The sequence below is a fragment of the Haemaphysalis longicornis genome, unplaced genomic scaffold (genome assembly GCF_048455015.1).
Source record: "Haemaphysalis longicornis isolate Haplotype H1 unplaced genomic scaffold, Haemaphysalis longicornis Haplotype H1 scaffold_12, whole genome shotgun sequence".
NCBI lineage: Eukaryota > Metazoa > Arthropoda > Arachnida > Ixodida > Ixodidae > Haemaphysalis > Haemaphysalis longicornis.
In genome coordinates, this window is record NW_027526225.1 from 47,006,699 (window position 1) to 47,029,678 (window position 22,980).

At 48.6% G+C, this 22,980-nt stretch overlaps 1 protein-coding gene across 1 annotated transcript in view; it reads right to left on the bottom strand.

The window, feature by feature from the left end:
* LOC144162602 (uncharacterized) overlaps nt 1-17,205 on the bottom strand; it is a 112,432-nt gene extending 95,227 nt beyond the window's left edge. The window contains exon 1 of the mRNA XM_077693211.1: nt 16,989-17,205. The gene's annotated coding sequence lies outside the window, so the exon portion shown is untranslated. The remainder of the gene's footprint in view (nt 1-16,988) is intronic.
* Between the last annotated feature and the right edge of the window lie 5,775 nt (nt 17,206-22,980).

Sequence of the window (22,980 nt, forward strand, 5' to 3'; positions counted from 1 at the left end):
CTCCGTGTAATTTGAAAGAACTAGGATTCAGTATCTCACTCAGCTCCATTACAGCCACAAAAGATGGTTTTTTAACGAAAAAAAAGCAAGAAGTATTTAAAAACTTTCAAATTTTGCGCCACAGTGACGTGTTATGAGCAAGAATGACGTCATACGGGCCAACAATAAAACATAATTTTCAGTGCGTTGACTGCACGTCAGCATTCAAGTGATGCGGTCAAATGGAACTACAGGCCCCATTACAGACGTCCAGTCATGTGTCGTCGCCACAGGTCAGTTAGGCGGCCGCCAATCGCACAAACCAGGTTCCGTGACGTCATAGAAAAGTTGCGGGAAATTGGCTAGGGCGTCGCGACTGCTTCGCACGTTTTCTTTCATATCTCCGTTACTTGTTCGAAGATTGCGATGATATTGGTATCATTGTTATCGGGACTAAGCAGTCTTTCTAATAAACCCAACTTGTATTTTGTCTTCATGGCTCCTTTAACTGCCTGGCGGTCGCCGCGAGCTCGTGATCACGTGCGCGCGCTCGGAAATTTCTTGGTATTTCTAAGCGCGGACGCGAAAAATTACGACTTGCTAAACAGCTTCGCTGTTAAAAAGAACAAGATATGCCCGCCGCTGCAACGGGTAAATAAAAGTTTGCCATCCATTCCTAAAGCAAGTTGACAGAAGCGTTCGCCCAATCCAAGGAAAGTGCGTCGAATCAATCGTCAAAACTTCACAAAGACTAGAATCGCAAAAGGAGGAACGACCCCCATGGGACGATTTTTCGCGCAGCAAGCAAACGCATTTACGAACCACCTAAATGTACATTGATAAGTGGTTTATGAGGCGAAGGTGTGCTCCTTCTTTATGATGGACGCGTTTACTGTCTTATCTAGAACCGTTTCTTTTTTCGCGATTTTAAAAGTGACTGTTTCGACAGCATGGAAGCCCGGTAATTTCACGCGCGTGCCGCGTGGCCCAGAGATATTATCAGAGCTTTTAGATCCACCAACCGCGGTCTATGGGCAAATGAATTAGTTTGTTGACAGGACGCCTATACGGTGCCACTAAGAAAGCTTGCGCTTTAAAAATTCATTGGAGTTTCTATGGTCCAAGACAGGGAGTGCAGAGTATTAGCAAGGTGTTATTGAGTAGAACATAGAACAGGTAGAACATAGTAGAACATGAGTAGAACTTGGAACAGGTTCACTCCAGCCTGAAGCTGTGGCGTGAACCGTCACCTGTCCAGGTAATTGTCGCCAGAAGATGACGAAACAAAAGCGAACAAAGAGAGGCAATTACAGTGTAAAAGTAAACAAGTCGTTAATAAGAATCGCCACGGCGTCGCCTTCGAAGCACGTAGGCAGAATTAAGTGCACCGAGGATTTTTTTTTTTGTTTTGTCGCCTTGTAGACGGTTGTCTGTGTTTCAACAGTACCGCTACGCCCGGTATCCGCAAACTCATCACCGTCAACGAGGCGTATGTCGCCACAAAGTAGCGCTGACCGCGTTGCTTAATCGGACTTCTGTGAAAAACGGAAATATTCGTCGATATTGGCAGGGGAGAAGCAATTAATAAGAAGAGGAAGAGATTAGATGGCGGTGCAACTATGCGCGGGGTTTCGTCACGCGGTGGGCTACGCGACAGCGACCGGGGGGTCAAAGGAAGCCACGTGAGCCGCAGTTGCGTAACCCAGCGCGCTGCGATGGAGAAAGAAGCTAGGGAAAAAAGGGAAAAGGTTAACGCTTGGAGGGGAATAAGAGGGAAAAAGGCAGAGTCAATAGTACGAAAGGTCGATCGCCTCACGCCCGGCCACGTGAGCGAGTTTTTTTTCCCCCGCGCTTTTGTGTGTTGTTCTTCCCTTTAACGTGTTACGCACCGGTGTTTTTTGTTCCATTCTCGCTCGGTGTTCCGCAGCGCCTATTGATTGCCGCCGTCCACTCGCTGTTGAGGTGATCGCGGTTTTATAAGAGTCATATCGGCGCTCTGCGCCTCGCCTCCGCGACCGAGTGGGCGAGGTATCGGGTGATTAAATTGCGCAACGGAAAGGGCCTTTAAGCGCTGTGGGTTTTGTAAGGCTTCGACTGTGAGGGGGCGCCAATGTGAATGAACAACGCGCGTTATTCTATCCGCGTCAAATTACCGGTTGTTTTGGCGGAACTCTCACTTGGAGTTGTAGTCGGGACACAAAAAAAATAATAATAAATGTACAACGAAGATGTAATTCAACTTTGGTTCATTCCATAGGCCGCAACGGCAAAATACAGATCTGCAGAGTCTCTTTGTTGCGATTTGGGTCTTTGGAGGTCTGACCATGCATCGACTGGACGCACGTTCAACGAAGATTGGACGTACTTTTAGCGAAAATTTTGAGGCACTTTTAGCGCAATTTTGATGGGAGAAAGCTTTCGACCTTCTTCCAACTCTGTTTAGGAAGGTACTGCAAAAGTTTTCTTTTCTTTTTCTTCCATACTATTTACTCAAATATAAAGAAACATGTATGCAAGTACGGTGATTCTAGCTGACTAAAAAAAATGCGATGTGACCTTTGACTTAGGCACACGTGTGTTCGAGACACGTACTGAGGAGTAAAATAAGTACTTTGAGCCTGCTAATTACGGGAATAGCATTTAGGGGAATGGCACAGTACGTTCACCCAGCAAGTGTCATTCTTTGCTCAGTGACGAAACGGGGCGAAAAAGGAAAAGACGCAAACAAACAAACAAAAAAAGAACTTAAAGCAGTTCCACTCCACGTGAAAGCTATCAAGTGCGGAGCAGTGATTCGCCAAAGGGGCTGTGGCGCCATCTCTCGATTAGTTGCAGTATCAGCCCGGCGTTGATACCGAAAGTAGTCAAGAGAGGGAGGTGACCGCACCCCCCCGAAAATACCACTAAAGAGACGCTGGATTGAGTTTTAATCAATTTGGGGTGATAAATGCTTACTTCCCGATGTTTTCCTTACTTTATATTATTGTGTACTTATTTGAATCCCAGCAACGACAGCCTCCGTGGAAACGGCGCAGCGAAAAGATATCCCCCAACACTTTGCGTGTGAGTAGCGTGCGCCTCTGTGGAGCGATGGGATTGACATCGGGTTCGCAACTCGATGGACCCAGGTTCGACTGCGACCATGGGAAGCGGTTGTCTTTTCGAAGCCTCGGTTTGAGTGCGTGACGCCGTGACGCCGTGACGCCGTGACGCCGTGACGCCGCGACTACGGTGGTTAGATACCGTGACCCAGGACGATCTACGGCGACAAGCCGGGCCCTGAAAGAGCTCCGTACTTAAAGAAGATAATGACGACAGTGGGACGACATGTTCGACAGTTGGATACGAGATCTTTGACATTCGCTACGTCATAAGGAGTGCTCAGGCGTTCCATTCTGACTCGTACGGGCTTTCCTATTAGTCTCTGCCTGCATTGTGGCAAAGAGGGTGCACGGCGCTATGTCTGGCAAAATGATGCAGTCGCGTGCGTTTTCAGTGGCGCCCACCCACATCGCTTTCAATCCGCATTTTTTTCCTTTTATCTCTCCGTGCCTTCAACCAATAATATGATTCTTTATGTGGGGGAAGTTAGTTGCGTTTCTGGTTCTTTCACGGCCAACACGGAAGATGCGAAATTCTCCTCGCAGCAAACTACGGTCAAGCTGCTTCAGCTCGTAAAATACTAAGCGAGCAGAACATTGAGACATCAAGTGAAATGCACTCACATCAAAACCCACACTGCGGACGCGTTTGGAAGTCAGTGTAGAATTTCATCTGGGCCAGCCCCGTGCCGAGCCATTCGGTAGTTTGTTTTCGCAATTGTCTTTCAAAGAAAACTTCTTCTATAAGAACTGCTATTGCAGTAATCGCGTCTGGTCAGAAATAAAAATCACGCATCTCCACGAAGTGAATCATGACGAGTTGGCGAAGCACTGGGGATCGTTCTTACCGCGCATGTATAAATGAGTGACAATGCGTGTGTACAGTATATGAAATTTCAATCCAATCCAATTAAATCCAATCAAATCCAATCCAAATTCAATACAATGCTCCTCGCGCATGCGCAACACTGTACACGGACGCCAAGGGACAAGCCACGGACAAAGCGAGGTCCTAAGGTGCTTCGTCCCTAATAAGTAATGCCAACACCAACGCGAGTGCGGCGTATTGGGTATGTGCTGGGGAGCGAGCAACAAATACTGCGGAACAAAAAATGTCCCCAGCCGGTGTGCTCCCCAGCTTATTGGGAGAACAAGTACTTCCCTGGTATCCTGAATGCCTCGTCCACTCGAGCCTCCAGTAGAGGAGATCCTTGAAAGCTATTTTCTCATTGAAAATTCATTGTGAGGTTCTCCGCTCAGCCGCGTCGTGGGAGCACATGGAGTGGAGGACGCACTCAGAATACGGCCCTTTGTGTGAAACAGTGCGCCACAATCGGGTATGGCACTTTGTCCACCTAGTTGGCCATTTTGTAGCGTGAGCAACACTGGTGAGGTTGAGCAGTTTCGCCTGGCTTCTGGAGAGCCGTGCTGCGCATGCGCGAGGAGCAGTGACGTCACACTGCGCACAGCTGGCTCTCCGGGGCCACCGCTGCCGTGATTGGATTGGATTTGATTTGATTGGATGGGCTTGGAAAGCGTTTTAGCAGATGTAAGCATGACAATCAGCTAATCCTAGGCAACCAGGTAATCTAAGAATAACCAGCTGAACCTTAGCTCACGCTACGTATATCCCGGCATAGCCGAGCTAAGCCACTGCAAATTTTTTCATCCCCGTCCTTATGTGCCCGCGCCATTGTCGCACTGACGTCACCAATGCCGCCGCTACGTGCCCTGAAACGTGTCGCACGCAAGCGTATTTGTAATGTCGCCCCACCGGAGGTACAGTCCGGAGGTAAACTAAACTCGTGATGACGTGTGAGGTGTGAAACGCCATAGAACCTGAGCCGAGGGTAAGAAAAATGGAGGCAGCTTCGCTCTAGTGGCGCGGAGACTGGGAAAACTGCGAAACTGGCGGCCCCACCTAACTGATTGGTTCAGATAAGTTTATGGCGTGGTTAGGCTTGGAGACTCGGTCGAGTTTTCTGCGTGGTGTCACCGTTACCCCCCAAAGATCAATGAACATTAGGCAGTTTTAGCATATTGTTACGGTGTTTGCGTTACCGTTTACCGTGTTACCGGAAGCCGCTGGCGACGGTGAAGCCTGTGCCGGTAAGTTACCGTTCGCGGTAACTCTCGCGCTGTGCACTCACACGGTACCGACATGCTAAAACTGCCTATTCAGTCATTAAAGTGTGTACAATGTAGTTATGCCCACCGGCTTTGCGTTGAAGCTCCAAGAGTAGCGGAGGGCGCAGCGGGACGAGGGTTTGCTCAAAATTTTTGCACTCGTTTGGTGGCCACCGTTCGCCTTGTGTGTTCTGGCGTGTGGAACGCTAACTAGCAAATTTATTAACGGTATCGCTTCTCGGCCGTTTGGCTTCTTTCATTTTGGCATTATTTCTTTTCTTTCCGCCGTCAAAACTGCCCCACTCGTCGAAATAAGGGATGGAGCAAGCCACTCCTGGACGCGCTTCCAAAGCCTTGCTTGTACCAGTTGTATCGCGCCTCCGACAGGTGGCGATCCGAGTCCCGCCCGAGCACGGCGAGGCAAAGCTGCGGTGGGGACGGCGCGCGCGATGACGTCATCGCTCGGCGAGGTATTTTGTGCACGTTTGTCGCCGCCCAACCACCAGCTTAAACAGCATCGTAATTAAATAAAAAACGAAACAGTGAAACTTCTAAACCACTCCTCAAACACTGGCAACTGTACGAAACTTACGCCCTCTTAAACGCCTAAATATGTTCCAAACAAACAAACAAACAAACAAACAAACAAACAAACAAACAAACAAACAAACAAACAAACAAACAAACAAACAAAAAAACCTCATAACTAGAGCGTTATTTAGGCTTATAACAACAATATAGCGTTACAAAGGTAATCGACGATTTTATGCGGAAGCGAGGCGCCTGCAGTTGCCCTGGTATTCAGCTGTGATTTTCAGGCGTCCGCAGAAACGACGTTATCACATCGAGCCGGAAATGACGAAGGCGCAGCGAGAAGCGAGCTCCCGCCTGCCATAGAGTTTCTTAGTAAGTCTACTAGAGAGGAAACTGCGCCTGGTAATCCATGTCGTCATGGGGGTTTATGGGAAGACGCCCCTTTTTGGCTTGGGCTTGGCATGACAATTGGATTCTTAAGCGGTTTTGGGGATTAGCTTTCTTCACTATGCATTAACATGTCTACGAGCTACTATAAAGCAAAAATCCTCCCTGTTCTGTGGTACCCGTGTTCGGTGAAACAGCAGGCAGTGCGTGGTCGCACCTGACGTTGGTCATGCTGCAGTCGAAGGACGTATGACTGCGCGGGTAAAATGCAGCCGCGAAATTTTTAGCCGACGAAAAAAATAAACAAAAGGTACTTCGACGAAGACAAGATACGACAGATCCGGGCGACTGAATCCGTCCCATCTTGTCATCGTCCACGACGGTTTAACTCCACGTTTTCTTTTTTCTCGTTAAACTGCAGCTGACGGTCGGTGCACCGGTTCTAAGAAACTCTAGGCCGCCTGCCACATGAAGCGGGCGCTGCGGGCGCCGGGATGTAGGGTTGCTGACACTGATAGTACGGCGGAGAAGAAAGGATACGCGCCTGCGCAGGGGCGTAAAAGTCGTTGCTGCTAGTATTGCTCTCTCAGCTGACCTTTACCTCTTGCAGAGCGCGGATCGGTAATACCGAGTGCTGAATTCCGAAACCAACCCACGACGATGAAGTAACGCTATCGCGTCTGATAACATAAATGCAGATGTCCACTGGAGCTTCTTCAGAGTGTACGCTAGTGCAATTTTGACACTGGCCAGGTTACTGAGAAAACGCAGCAGTTACAAGCAGTGGCCGATTCAGGCACACTACGGGGCCCATGAAATGCGGACCACTCGAGCGCAGACCTAACTAACACCGATCGCAGAGGGAAAAATGCGAGCGACGTTGTTCGCGACACAAAATTTTCGACGAACAGCGTTCCTTAACAAACGCGCGAAATACCAGTTTTAGTTTAGCTGGAGATTTATCCGCCGCTAGTCGTCCTCCCTTTCTCGTTGCGGCAATGTGTACCCCGGAATTACGTATGAAAGATGATCTACATAGCTGCGCGGAATCGTGCCTTCGTTCCTGGTGAGGGAAAACAAAAGCGCAACCCCGAAAGGCTGGCAGAACTCCGTGGCGGCTGTGCCAGTCTCGCTGATACCAGAATCGTGCTATATAAGCATACGAACCGTAGCGGACGTCATATTCGCGTCGAGCCACAGCTTTCATAAAGGCTTCTTCAGCGTTGCTTGATAGAGTACCTGTTGCATCAGGTGACCGTATTTAGATCCGTTGCACGCTATTCCCACCCGATTACTTACCCACCCAACGCTTGCATGACATCGTTGCGAGATGTCTGTACGCCTCACCGTTCAGCTGGAGCGAGACAAACCATTAGGGAGTGACAACCGCGCAACACATTCGCTGCGGAATGCTGGAGGGCGAAGGCGGTTTCGGGAAACTGGTGTTCTCAGCGCTAAAGTGCTGAAATTTTGTCGTTACTGGGGCAAAGTTGTTGGGAACTGTTAGCGATTGTTTTCCCTTGTCCAGCGGAATGGGGCATTATGCGTTTTGCCTTTATAGAGAGTTACGCCTCGGTTTTCGACATTGAATGTGCGGAGCTTTGAGCGCGCGATTTAGATACCGTGTAGTGCGGTACCCCGCGCAAGCAAATCACACTCCTGGGGTTGTATATGTTCTTTCGCCCGAATAGAAAAAGAACCCAGTCGAATTTGGCAAGAAAAATTCCTGAAGTTTGTCGTACTTTTGCGTGTCGTACTCTCGTCTTGTCGTATTCTTCTGTCGTGATTCTATCAGCTGGCTATGTCACGACAGTAAGGTGGCTGTCGTAGCGGCAGGTAGTTCTGTTGCGACTACAGGAATGTTTGTCATTGAGAAAATTAACTTTGCCATTACGGCACAAATGTGCGGCGTACCAACAGATGGCTTTGTCGTAACAACAGAGCTTCTGTTGTCACAACAAAAACTTTTGTCGTGTGACAGGAATCTTTGTTAGGTTTCTGCGATATTCCTGTTGTCATTTTTGACTGGGAACGGCTTTATTTATTTGTGCTATTAGTATATTATCCGGTTACGCCTTGTTTATAGAGCTGTTGAATGCTTTGAAACTGACAAGAGAGGAAATCTAATAACACATGTATCAAACGTGCGTGAGTGGGACTTTGAGATTGTAACGAACCTCTTTGCTTGCTATGACAATTCACCAGTTGGCGCAGGCTTCGCGATGTTCGCCGTGTATGCCATTAACGATCACGTTAACCGTTAGCGGCAAAGTTCAACAGAGAGTTCTACAATATATCAACAGAAAGTCCAACTGTAGGTTTTTGCCTTCCCATTCGCAGAAAGTTCTAAACATTCCCCGTATTTTTTTCCCTTCATGAGCCACCGAGGCTTTCGCTGAAAAAGACAAAAATTTCTTATTTTCTCAACAATAGCCCCATTCTCAAAATACAATCACCGAAAACATGTATAAACATACACATATGCATATATCTTCATTCCTTTAAAACCCCGAATGCAACCTCGTTACGCGTCGCTGTGACGGCAGAGCGATTTCCAATTTCCCGCCGCAAATAGCGTGGGACGGAACATCGCCGCGAAAGAGACGCATTTCAGAAGCAATTTACGTACAAGGCGAAAACAAAACGGCCGCGTAAGCGCACCAACAGGCTGCGCCCATCGGTGAGCGAGCGACGACGCAACTGCGCGCTCGCCCGCCCACTCAGGAGGCAGAAAGCGAGCAGCCACAGCAGCCACCAGCCACGACTGTTACGCAAAGTTGAATTGCATTAGCCTTCCCGCTACTTTGTTTCCACCTGGTTAGCAAACTGCGGCACGGCTTACGGCCCACTTTAATAGTCCGCTCCCACTGTTGCGTAACCACGCGGGAAGGATTAGGCGAAATGGCTTTTCACCGGCGGCGGCGGCGGCGGGGACCTCAGGCCGTGTCTCCCGTTTAAACTTTCCTGATTTATTCGGCCGGCGCAAGTTGGTGCAACAGGCATTGCGTGTTCGTTGTAACAAACACGTGTTACGCCGAAACCGCGGACTCGCGGATGAGATTATATAGCGTAGGCGGTGGGGTTAGGCTTAGCGCTGACCCCACTTTTCCCCCTCTTCGGACGAGGCATAGCGGCTGATAATATATAAGTTGGAGCGTGGGCGCCGTGGTTAGGTTTAATACTAACCGCCTCCCTGTTTTCCCACTTTGCACAACATGCGCCGGCTACGAGTGTTCTCATTAAAGTACAATTCCCTAAAAGAGTTGTGCTTTTGCAGAGACGGTGTCTATGGCTAAGACCCAGCAGGTCGCCTCCGGCGTAATACCGAGCATTACTCAACAATTTTAGCGTAGACCAAAAAAAAAAAAAACATAATCAGCACAAAAATGTAAGATGGCCTCCACATCTTGATTAAGACGGCCTATATTGCCTCCTTGCCTCAACCCCCCCCCCCCCCCCCCCGCTAAGAAACTGGTTGATTCCTCTATCATAGGAATCGGTAAAACACGAAAGTGAAATGTGCAGCCAAATCTGCAGGTGAGCATGATTTGCGGGTCGGCGGCTGTCTTGTGGGTGTGCTTGGCAAGCGGCGTCCTGCGGGCGGGCGGCTTCGGCAAAGGTGTACTGGCGTCATTTCCGTGCCGGATATGACGTCAGGGAAATCTTGGTGTATCCCGACATAAAACACTTTTGTGTTAAAATATAAAACACGAAAACGAACAACCCTAAGTGTAACGTACTCTTTAGTAGTAAAAGTTGCTTCCCCGCAAGAAAAATTGCGTGCAGGGGTGCACCCTTTACAGGCCGCTTGGTCCGTTGTACTGGCGTCATTTCCGTGACGGATATGACGTGTGCGAAATCTTCGTGTAACCGGGAATAAAACGCGTACGTGTTAAAATTTCTTCCCGGCAACGCATTTGTGTTCAGAGGTGAAAACACTTTGAACGGGATCGGTGTAAGCTTGGACTTCCTGAGTTGGCTTTCCCGTATTCTGGTTACGCAGTGAAGCATGATCATCTACGGAGGCAGAATTGTTATAGCCCGACTTTATTTTCCTCTCCACCACTGCAACCGATCTCCCGGGCCCTGTATGAAACTTCACCATGTAAATAGTGCCCGTTTAATAAACACTTTTTCTCTCTCTCTCTCTCTCTCTCTCTCTCTCTCTCTCTCTCTACCTGTGGGGCGCACTGGAGACTTTATTGTCTCTACCCACCAATCGTGTGCCTCGTTAGTTTAAGACGTATGTCTAGGACATAAAATATGTCGGGACGTAAAAACAAAACAAAGGAATGTGCCTCTTCCCGCAATAATTATAAGACGTAAACATTGCGCATGTGTGCTTACAATTATTGCGGCAAGAGGCACATTAATTTATTTTCTCTTTACGTCTCGACATATTTTGTCCTCATAACTCAACACAGCGAATCTCCATTTCGCTAAACCCGAACATCGAAAATACCTGCAGAGCGCCAGCTTCGCTGGACTTCTCTTCACACGATGGAAAGGCTCCGATTTTTTTGAAATTTTATGGTAGAATTAATTGAGGGAAGTTACTGCGCAGAATACCTCTTCCGCTGCTGCTAAGGTACGTTTCGAACGGATCTTGCGGCCTTTAGTCTGCCCTATTTAATCCACAGGTTAATATATGGACTGGAATCGTATGCGAAATGCATCGCCAGTAATGAGCACAGCATTGGCAGACTACCTTTACTCCGGTCTCCTGTCCTATGTGCAGAGTCAAGGTTGTCATTTTTATCATGTCTCACAAGCGAATCACCTCACCACCGACGGCAAATGCAAGAATTCACATTATTGCGGCGTTCCCGCGTGTTCAGCACTGTCCGCGCTGCTCGTTCCTTGCCACAGGTGTCTTTCAGTGATTGACCCACCCGCCGCAAGGTGGCCCGGCGTCGTCGTCTGCTACGATCGTCTGCAACGTCTGTTTGGTACCTTGGCGTGATGCGCGATGACGTATGGCGTTTCTTCTGCTGCTTTTCTTTCGGAGAGACGGCCTGGCTAGTAACTCCATCTTCTTCTGAACCTCTCCACCGGTGGGTACGTTTCAGCGCTTAGGGTGCACTTGTGACCATGCTTTACGCGTTAGGAAATGCGTCAATTATGATTCCGGCCACCCGGCGTTCAAAAAGTTGTGCGTAGTCGCTCTTCATTCCATGCTACAATCCGAGTTGCTTTTTTGACAACGGAATTTGGCGTACTGCTCGCTCACCGACGCCGATTCTGCAGCGGAAATAGCGGGAAAGGGCGTAAGGCTACCCAGACCGAAATAACAAAAATAGAGAGAGAGAGAGAGAGAGAGAGAGAGAGAGAGAGAGAGAGAGAGAGAGAGAGAGAGAGAGAGAGAGAGAGAGAGAGAGAGAGAGAGAGAAAGAAAGAGAGAGAGAAAGAGAGAGAGAAAGAGAGAGAGAGAGAGAAAGAGAAAGAGACAGAGAAAGAGAGAGAGAGAAAGAGAGAGAGAGATAGTTTATCATTGCGTCGGCCGTGTTATGGGTACGCAGCGGATGTCTTGTACACCTTATTTTGGCCTCGCCCTGAAGTTACTGCTTTTTCCAGTTATTTGTAACACTTGGCCTGTTGGTTAAATGGGGGTTGTCAGGACGACTGGTCGAGGCTAAATATTTATATTTTTTTGGTCAAAGTTGCAGGGTGGGCTGGAAAGGAATGAAAAGAGCAGGCATCGGAGAAAACAACGCAACCACTTAGGCACTCCTCCTTGCTCGCAGCAAATCACGTGACACCAGCAACGAATTGTGCGCTCGCCTTCCTACCTGCGGTTTCTTGCATGTTGCTTTTTATCTCCGACTTTTTATAGCGAAGCGCTCTGTGGTCAGAATACCGCAGATCGTTTCCGGTGACAGAATGAGCTTACGCAATTTTTAGCGCTTGGAAAACATTTATAAAAAAGGAAAGAACAGTCCCAGGGCGCCTATATTTTTATATTAGATGGCTTATATCGCCCCTAAAAAATGCCTTCGAAGCAATGCGTTTCTGTTTACGGGTAATCCGACTTTAGAGCGAACGATGTTACTCTTGGTCTTTGTAAGCTGGTTTTCCCTCACTGTGAGTCCCACAGTGAAACATGGTCATGTAAGAAGTGAGCCTGGTTACAGTTCCCCTTTATATTCCTTTCTCCGGCGTTGTCGCCTCTTTTCCGAGCCGTGCGGCCACACCGCTCTTCGGCGGCGACCTGTGCGGCGCACTAGAGCCTGCGCCGTGACTGCTGCAGCCGCGCTGTTATAAAAGTTCGTCGTCTCTAGCCATTAATCGTGTTCGTCCGTAGTCTGTGACGCAGAGATCGCGTCACTGCCCTTACAACTCAACAAAGCGAACCCCCAATATAGCTAAATCCTGACGTAGAGAATCCCACCATAGAGCCAGCTTCGCCCGACTTCCCTCTTCACGGGGTGAAAGGACTTTGATTTTCGATTAGCTCTTGCTGAAACTAGCTTTATTGGAGTACATAGATCGCTCCCAGCGCCGTTGCAACAAATGTCAGCCCCCACATTCACCACTACCACCTCCACCTTTAACACCACCACCATCGTTGTCGTCGTCATTGTCTCCATCTTTATAATTAAGGCCAAGCGGAAATTGCAGCCTGCATGCTCTGCCGTCTGTAAAAATTACGCCTATCTTCCCGCGAGGGAACCCTGATGTGAAGCGACGCATCGGGGGGGTTCAATTGGCGTTTCCATTGGGTTGATTCTCTAAATCACGTGAAACGTGTTGTGAACGCGTATGATGCATTCCATCACATGCGGGTGTTCTCATACGCGAGAAGATGGGGCAAAGTCAAGCGCAGTCAAGAGAACGCACTTGACTGAACCGGTGCAGCGCGCTCACCGCTTTATATTCAGCACTTGAAGGAGAGGAGACGAACGGAGGAGAGTTGCGCATGCTGAGCGAGAGCAAATGTGAGAGAGAAGCGTCAGCGAAGCGCGCGCAGCTGTTATGATAATGAGACAGAGAGAGCGCGTTGCACACAGCTGTTGGCGAGAAGAACGGAGGAGAGTTTGCGCATGCGCAGGTGGTGTGCGGACGCCGCGACAACGACGACTACGCAGGGGGGACAAGCCCGAGAGCAAGAGATGCGTCGCATCTAAAAAATTCACGCGTCTCCACGAAGTGAATCATGACGAGAGGGCAAAGCACTGATGATCGTTCTTACCGTGAATCACCCGTTGCATTGCCCACTCGCGCATGTAAATGAGTGACAACGCGTGTGTACAGTATAGAAAATTCCAATCCAATCCAATCCAATCCAATCCAATCCAATCCAATCCAATACAATTCAATTTAATCCAATCAAAATAAATCCAATCCATTTCAATCCAATCCAATACAATACAATCCAATGCTCCTCGCGCATGCGCAACACTGTGTACACGGACGCCAAGCCCCGGGCAAAGCGAGGTCCTAAGGTGCTCCGCCCCTAAAATGTCTCGCTTCGATTTCATGCATCGCAGCAAAGCGGCCGGGCCGCGCTGCATTGCGTAATCACCCATAACCGCAGCTCTTTCGCAACAGGCGGGACACCGGGAGCGACAAAGTGTCTGTACCTTCTGTCGCCCTTAAGACGCACGCTGGAAGTCAATGTGTGTAGGACGGCCCCTGTCGATATTGTTTTGTGTACGACCGAGTTTGAGTGCACATTTCCTGCCTCTCTTTCTCGGAGCATGCGAGCCAATTAAAACCAAGGAGCATACGCATTCGGATTTCGAGGCGTCTTTGCTGCCTCCAAAAGCGCAGTTCCGACTTTGATATGGTGTTACGTTTTGAACCTGCTTGCACACTAGCTTTTTCCTTTTTCAGTTTCCGCTGAATTTCGGCCCCATACCTGTGAGACAGACACAAAAGAGGGAGACTAAACTGTTGCCAACCCGCAAATCCGATAAGCCTAAAACTTTATCATCTACGTTCAGTACGAGTGCAACTGACCTGCTTAAAAGTCTGACATCACAAAAATGTAGAACATTGTTTGACCTGGAAGAAATACTGGCCAAATTTCTTGGAACTTCTGGAATTACTTATAATTATTTGGAGTTACGCGGGGTAGCTGTTGGAATTACTCAAATAATTTGAACTAATTGGTGTGTGTGTGTGTGCGTGCGTGCTTGTGCGTGCGTGTGCGTGCGAGTGCGTGCGGGCGTGTGTGTGTGTGTGTGTGTGCGTGTGTGTGTTTGTGTGCGTGTGTGTTTGTGTGTGTAGCGCCCTTTACGCTACCGTCAGCTGTTAAGACGCAGTCCAGCGCAGTTATGATAGGATTCCAGACAGCCGGCAGGCCAGCCAAACCTTTAAAATCGGGATTATCAGCAAATAAATCTTCATATCAATTCGCGAGGCGGCTGGCGGGGGTAGGTAGTGCAGACAAAATAGCGCACAAGTGCCAATAAAAAAAACATAACGATTATAACAACAACCAAAACGACAAAGTAAACAAGATGGTGTTGTGCTTCCTGCGGTAACAGCCGAGATCTTCGATCGCACCTCCTGAGCATAGGCATTACAAAAGGCGAACGCCTACTGCTTGCCTTGTTTGTTTACAAACACGATTGTTTGTCTGAAATAGCAAAGGCATAACAAACACTGGCGCAACTACAAACAGCAACAACAACTACAACAACAACAACTACAACAACACAAACGAGCCGAAGTAATACGAATTGCGTTTTTCAGGGAAGGCCAACCTTGCAATGCTTTCGAACTACATGTCGCTCAACTAGAGCTAAATAGGAGGCTGATTTGACTTAGAACTCAGTATTTGTAAATGATGGCACCACAGAGAGTCTTACGCGCGCACATTCTTTCCCTGATCGCTACCAGACAACATTTCGAGCAAGCTTACCTCGTATCACCCAAGTGCGTCAGAGTCGACGCGGTCGCAGGGCAAGAGAGGTTCTAATACATTCCGACTTTCATTTACTGCGGCTGATTGTACATCCACGCAGTCAGGATGCGTTGGTTTGGTGACGCCCGCTTCGGTGAAAGGGGCGAATCTATGCAACGTGCTTTTCACGCAACGCGCTTACGCGTCTTTAGTGCTCCCATTTGTTTACGTAAAGGAACGCGGCGAGCCAAATTTAGCAACGCGCTGACGTCAGTGAGGTCAGTTCATTGTCCAACAAACAAAGCGGACGCGTTGGTAAACATCCCCCGTGACACTTCGCCCCTTCTTTCGAGATTCCAGCGACTGATTTGGTGCCTAATTCAAGCCGGGATCAACTGCGAGCAGACACCTGAAGTGCTACAGTCGGCACGTCATTGAAGTAAGGTCGCCCATCTTTCAACCGGCGAAGTGCAGTCACTGATGGCAGTAGGAGCTCGAACATTCAGATTCAGATTTTAGAATTTAACGCCCCGAATCTTTACCTGGACCATGAGCGCACCCTAGAGGAAGGTAATTTCGGCCTCAGGAAGACCTTTGGTGTGTGCCAAAATATCGACACCCGGGTGTTTTCGCTTTTCGCCTCCTTCCGGAAAGCGGACACCGCAGCGGGGATCGAACCCGGGTCCTTAGGCTCGGCACCACAACGCTTTAGCCACTGAACCATCGCGGCGGGTCAACTTAAGCATTCAGTGGAGGCTGGGGCAGTCTTTAGTTCGGCTGCGTTTTTAAGTCGTCTGTGAGCAGTTAGAGGTGACACAGACCCCAAACAAACATTTCGCAACGTTAGAGGGAGCACTGGCTGGTCGAGCATAAGTTGTGTTGGTAAGACGGTGTCGAGGGTGGAAAAGTACTCCGTCTTTACGTATGATTGGCATTTCTTTCGTAAGCTGTTTTCCTGTTCCGGACTTCACTAAAGGTTAAACTGGTCGTGTATTTGTTTTTTTTTTTTTTGGGATACAGGATATTTAAAAAGGCTAAAATTGTCAAAAATAAATCTAATCAGCTTTAGATGGTTTGGTTGCTCACACAAGTGTGTCGGTTCTGCTCAATAAATGAGTGGGAGTTTCCAATTTGGAGACGCCCGCAGTGACTATGGAAAGGAAAATTAGTTTCACAGACTTGGTGCAAAGAAAGGTCTCTCATGTGTCTCGATCGAACGTTGGCGTTTCGAGTTGACTTATTTCGCATTAATGGAGCTATACTTTTGAGCTCGTACAAGTCCAGCCGTGCAAAATATTCATGTGGGCGAAGGAACTGCAGACTCGGATGCACGAGTAAACCAAATGCGCAGATTTCTGCGATGCGAAACATTGCAAGTTCATCACACTCGACGTGAGCGGTGCTATGTAAGGACTTCCTCAATACAGCGTGGACGCTGGGGTCAAAGAAGGGACGAACACAGCGTTCGTGGAAGCTACTTCTTCGGTCCCATTATCTGCGATGTTTTTTTTTGAAGATGTATTGTGTACCCAAGTAGCCGAGCATGAAGCTCTAATGTGTGATGTGTTTACTAAGTCAAGATCGTTCCGTTCGCTCCACTTCTACATTTAAAAGCAGAGAAAATGCTTTCTTTACCCACAGAATACGCCGACTGTTAGCGCGACACATGACGCAAGCTTGCAAGAGATTCACGCCCCGTTTTCGGTTAGACAAGGATTTGTGTTGCCACGATTGTTTTGACGTGTAGTAGAAACTTGGTATCGGTGTAGGTGCTGATGCATTTTCAGCGCAACTCTTAAACGCTGCAACCAGGAAGATCCGGATCATGAAAGACATCTTCATCTGCTGCTGAAAACTGTTCACAACAATCTCGTGGTTGCAATGTCGAGACGACAAGCGGCCTGGTAGAGGCACAATTCTAGTCAGAAATGATACATTTCGGATACACAAATGTCGCGTTCGGAGCCAATCGCAGACCGCCGCTAGAAGATAGGTAGGAACTTGGCACTCACCGAACGTGTACGAGAAAAGTGTCGTCTCCAACGACGTCTGTTTCGGCCCCGAGATCGACGACCGTAGGAGTCGAGCCAGACGAACGATTATTTTCCGTCGCACGAAAAAAAGTGTTTCTTTGGCCCGGCGAGCGCGCACACGGAGACCGGGGAGAGGGTTGTTTATCCGAAAGGCGCGGAGTGCACAAGTGTTGCGCGGAGAAGCGCTTCTCACCGGGCGAGAGCCGACAGACGCAATGAGCGGGGAAGCCGAACGTCCGGCGCGGGGCTGGCTAGACAGTAGTTGGTTCGGCGGCCGCCAGGGTCAGCCGGCGGCGCTGCTGGCGCAATTCGCACTTGCGCTTCGTCTGGGACGCGCGAAGGGTTGCTGCGGTTGAGGGTGGGTGGCGGTCCTGGAATCGACGTGCCGGGTTGCCGGTGAACACGAAACGTGACGTGGAGGGCACGGGGTTGGTTACTCGCCCCCGCGCACTACGGCCGAGCTCTTTTCCGGCTCAGTTTTCATTGCACTTGCGCTGCATTCTGGTGGATGGATAACTACGCGATTTCAATGTTTTTGCCGTTGTTTTCTTTACTTCTTACTTGCTCCTTTATCTTTATTTAAATGTTTTTGCTGTTGTTTCCCTTACTTCTTACTTGCTGCTTTATCTCCATTTAAAGGTTTTAAACATTCTCTTATGTCACATGACTAACCCTTCATTATGCTTCAAATGTTCTTCGGTCACCTGCTCGATAATGGCCATTTGTTGGTCAGTTTGGTTTTTTTTCGTAGCTACAGATCCGTTTGCATGGATCATGGTTGTTTTGTCCAAATCAGCTGATCGGCTACATCTCGATACATTAGCCATAAAGATTGATATTGCGGTGAGGAATTTATGTTTAATTATGTTATATCATTTTATTTTAAACAATTTTATCCTCCTACTTATCCTCCTACTTATCCATCCATCCATCCATCCATCCATCCATCCATCCATCCATCCATCCATCCATCCATCCATCCATCCATCCATCCATCCGTCCGTCCATCCATCCATCCATCCATCCATCCATCCATCCATCCATCCATCCATCCATCCATCCATCCATCCATCCATCAGTTCGTTCGTCCGTCCGTCCATCCAGTCGTCCGTCCATCCGTCCATCCGTCCATCTGCCCACCCCTTCATCCATCCGCCCGTCCGTCCATCGATCCATCCGTCCATCCGCCCATCCCTTCATGCACCCATCGCTCCACTCATTCGTCCGTCCGTCCGTCCGTCCGTCCGTCCGTCCGTCCATTCACGTCTCGTTGATGTCGTCAACGTCATGGGTGGAGGCAATTTTCGCAATGTACGCCGGTGTTATGAAAGGTCACGCCGAAAATTACACTGACATCCCCCAGTACATCCAGCGCATCCAACAGAAACGCGGGCAGACCCATCCTTTTACATCAGGGTTAATTCTCGGCCATTTTTGTAGGCATGGCCGAAAACGTGCACCGAATTGGCGGCAATCAATCATCTTAACATGAGCACTGTCATGGATGGCAGTGAACCTTTCAAGCGCTGAACTAGAAAAAGCGCGTTGCGCAAAGTGACTTCTAAACGAGCCCGCCAGAGCGCGAAAGTCACCCGGTGTTCCCAGTAAACTAAACACAAAATAAAAGACACAGACGGAAATAAAAATAAAAGAGAAAGGAGGGCGTTGAACCTCTCAAACGCTCTGATCGTCGTCGCCTTCTCAAGAGTCGACGAACGTGGTGACCGGAGCATAAGCCACGCGGGGTTTCGCGCGGAGTGAAAAAACGTGACCTGCCGTAGGCGAAGAGCTGCAGGTGAAGACGAGAACAGAACGGAGGCGCAACGCTAGCGTGGCAAGCGAGCGTGAACCCGGGAAAGCCGACAGTGTCGATATGAAAAAAAAGCAAATTCTAGGCGCTATACTACACTACAGGGTGACGTGAAGTGTTGATTACTGGCGCATGCACGGCATCTACGGACCTTCTCTGCTCTTTTCAGTTTCTGTTGGGCCGCTGAATCAACTGACCCCGCCGCATGCATTGCTTCTTCACTAAGCTTCACTACGCTTCACACCAAAGTGACGGGTGATTCTGTAACTGGATGCATATGCTACTTTATAGCCGGAAGTACTGACAGTAGTCGCCAGAGTAGGCGCAACCTCCGGCTGTAACTGATATGTTTCGAGTCAATGACTGAATCTCCCTGGCGGTGCAAATGAAAATAACTTTATCTGCGAAACTTCATGACGTTCTGGATGCAATGTCGGTTCTGGATGCGCATATAGGGGAACGCAGCTTGCATTATCTGCATCCCCAGACGCGGTCGCTGACCGTACCAGCTTCGGCGAAGACGGCGGCTTCAATTATGATGGTTTATAGTTCGGAAAGAAAACGTACGCTGTCACGAGAAGACGGAGCACTGGTGCGCCGTCTTCTCGTGAAAGTGAACGTTTTCTTTTCTGTGTCCGCCTCTGTGACAATACCATGAGCAACTTCCTCCAAAAGCATGTTACTCCAACTAGCCCGACATCAAGCTTTACAGATAGCTTCTTTCCAGATCCTCTGCCTCTTGATTGTCGTCGACGGCATCAAGGACAGTGCGCGGTTTGACGCGTCAGCATTCTTTCGTGATCCCACGCTGAAATCTGTCACGTAAGACTCAGAATCACTCTTGTGGACATGAAAACGCGTTAGTAAAAATTCAAACGCCCTTCGTCTAAAACAAATACGATTGAAACGCAAAGCTTTCTCCCAACGCAACCCGATTCAAAGCAAAGTCCAACCCGCCAGCGACCAAAGTCACTCGCAAAGAAAACGGAGCACGCTTCTCCGTTTTCATTTTATGCTTCGTAAGCATTCCCTTTAGTAATGTCATCAGCGGAGAACGCTACAATGAGAATGCAGCTTCGAGGGCGATAGCAAAAATTAAAGCTGATTTCTTACAAGGAAGATGGTTACGTCGAGTTTAAAATCCAAACTTCTTCCACTTCGACGGAATGGCACAATCAGACAAATGTCGGCTTCACGTCGGCCGCGTACTCGGTTCGATTCCAACCAGGGGATGCGTTTCTCTCTTTTTAAGGCGCCTTAAGGTACGCGCACACTAGCGTCAAACTTGCCGCGCCGCCCTGCCGACGGCCGCCAGTGGCGTCACCCCGCGTACCTTGATGTGACTTTGTGGAAAGCCATCGTCATGTTGTGCCCTTCCATTGTGTAAAGTCGGCTTTCCTGCGGTGCGTTTTTGCGCACAGCCTCCATCAGTGCGCCAAAGGAAACTTCGCTTAACAAACCTCTGGGAATTCATATTTTGACATGACGACTTGTATTTCCCCTAATGTTGTCCTCCCAGCAACGCGTATTTGTACTACACTGAAGTCGACGACTTTCAACGGGCTCGCTGAATTTAACCTTAAGGTACTAAATAAAAGGCCATATAGCCTTCATGCTATGATATTGTGGCGTGACAATGAAAGGGGTGAAGAAGAAAGACTAGGACGCCGACAACAAGTTAGTTGAGTTTAAAAGAAATTACGTTTCGGCTTCCACACGGAAGCCTTGCGCTCAATAAAATCCTGAAAGGAAATAATCGCATTAAGTACGTTCCACAACGCTGCGCAAGCAATTTGCGTAGATTGTTCCTAGACGTCCTTGTGAAGCGTGATGGTGTGGGGCTGTCCTTTACGGTGTTCAGAAAGAAGGCTCACACCGGCCGGTATCTGCACTTTAATTCGGTGCATCCGGCAGCCCAAAAGCGGTCTGTGGTGACCTCCCTTCTCCGCAGAGCTGACAGGATCTGCAGCAAGCCAGAGGACCGGGTGGCGGTCAATGCGCGAGTTCTCTACGAGTGTTCATCGTGCGGTTACCCTGAGGGCTTCATCAACTCTGTTAAGCGGCAGCGCCAAGGCCCTGCGCATGCTGCCGACGTCGGACTTGAAAAGCGGGCGGCAATTCCGTACGTGCCCGGCATCAGCGAGGCTCTGTCACGCATACTCCGCTCATACAACGTGCAAACTGCGCATGTGACGTCTTGCAAACTAAGGCATGAACTTGTGAACGTGAAGGACAAACTGCAGACAGACATACAGAGAGGTATCCAGGCGTTGTCTACGTCATTCCTTGTGCAGATTGCCATAGTACGTGTATATTGGCGAGTCAGGAAACTTTGCGCAGCGCCTGCAGCAACATCGAATTGACGTAAACAAGAGCCACGTGTCGACAAGCGCCCTTGCCGAGCACTGCTATACCACATCGCACACAATCAACAGGTCTGCTGCACGTGTCCTCGCAAAAGGAAAGCATGCTACCTCACGCCTGCTACTGGAATCACTTCACATACAGACGACGGAACACACGCTGAATAGGAACGCCGGAAATCTGCCGCCAATCTACGCAAGTTGCCTGCGCAGCGTTGTGAAACGTACTTAAGGCGATTATTTCCCTTCAAGATTTTATTGTGACCAGGGTGTCGAACCGGAACTGGAACCGAACCGAAAACCGGAACCGAACCCGTATTCTTGCCCGGAGCCGGAACTGAAAGGGAACCGTATTTTTTACGCCATTTTGGAACTGAACCCGAACCGGAACGAATCGACGGAACCGTTCCGAACCGGTTCCGGTGCCTCAAAAATTCGATTTCTAGTTTTCCGTTTCGGTACCCTACCTTGCGTCTGCCGATATTTTGCCACTCGCCAGACAGCACCATGAAATATTTTGCATTTTCTGTAGTTCCCAAGGCCCATCATGTTCTCTTCTAACTATTGCCCTCAATTTAATGTAAAGTTGTCCGTATACACTATCAGTTTGCGTTAGGTACTGCCCATCTCTCCCAATTATCTTTTACATTTAGCATAACTTAAGTTAGAACGCATATTCCGAGGCAACATATCATGCAATATTGTTCATGGTTTCTATCTGCATGGTGTTTAAAATCGTGTAAAGTTTTCAATGGTCTGTTAAATCGCATGCATCCCTGTCCGCTTGTGAAGGCTTTCAGGGACACCATCAAGAATAAACACATATCTTCCACTTATTTTAGTTTTAATGGGCAGCAATATACAAACAGCACTGAGACACAGACACTCGTAGTTCGCAAAGTTGACGTCACTCTTTCTTGTATACAGTGCCGTTATGTTCTTTGGTTACTGCTTAAGAGAACATGAGGTATTTATTTATTTGTAATATACTGTCAGCCACCTGCTGGCAGCCAAGGCAGGAGTGGTTACATATTGATACAGTCAGCACTGTGGTGCAGCGGAGAACTCGCGTGGTACAGCGAAACACGTAACCGAACAAGGGAGACAAAGTTTTCTGAGTAGAAACCAACAATCCGAAAACAAAATAGCGCGTAACATAGCCGACAAAACCACTCTTGGTTAAGTACATCCATCACAAAGTTTCCGGAGCAGGAACAAGCAAAAAAAGCGCGTAACACACCAGAAAACAGACTGTTGGGTAGGTACATCCCGGCTTCCAAGAAAATACACACAAGTTGAAATGTACACAATGTTTGCCCAATGCGAGGCGATAACGCTCATTGGCGTCTTGCGGGCCCTGTTTGTTTGTTAACAGTACGAACTGATAGCTGATACGAGTGATTCCGGGGTCACAATTTCAGTGACAGCTTGTGGCAGCGCATTACAATCCAATATTGTTCGTGTAAAAAAAGAAAAACGGTGAGCATTAGTTTTTGTGCGGGGCATTTCGATTGTTTGTGCGGGGCATTTTGAGGTATAAAAAATGGGGGATCGTAATTTCTACTTTTAAAGTATATTTTATAGCATTTTCATGTTATCTTGAATCTGCTCAACCTTAAACTTAAGAGGTGGAAGGATTAAAGTCGATTAATCCGGGCTTGCGGGTAGACTGGGGTGGATTAGTTCGGTGAGTGAATGAGCTAATGTGAATTAGTTGGACTGGTGTGTTGTATAATTTGGATTACAGGAATTAGCGGGTCCGTTAAGGCGGATTAAACGGTAGGACCACACATGATAT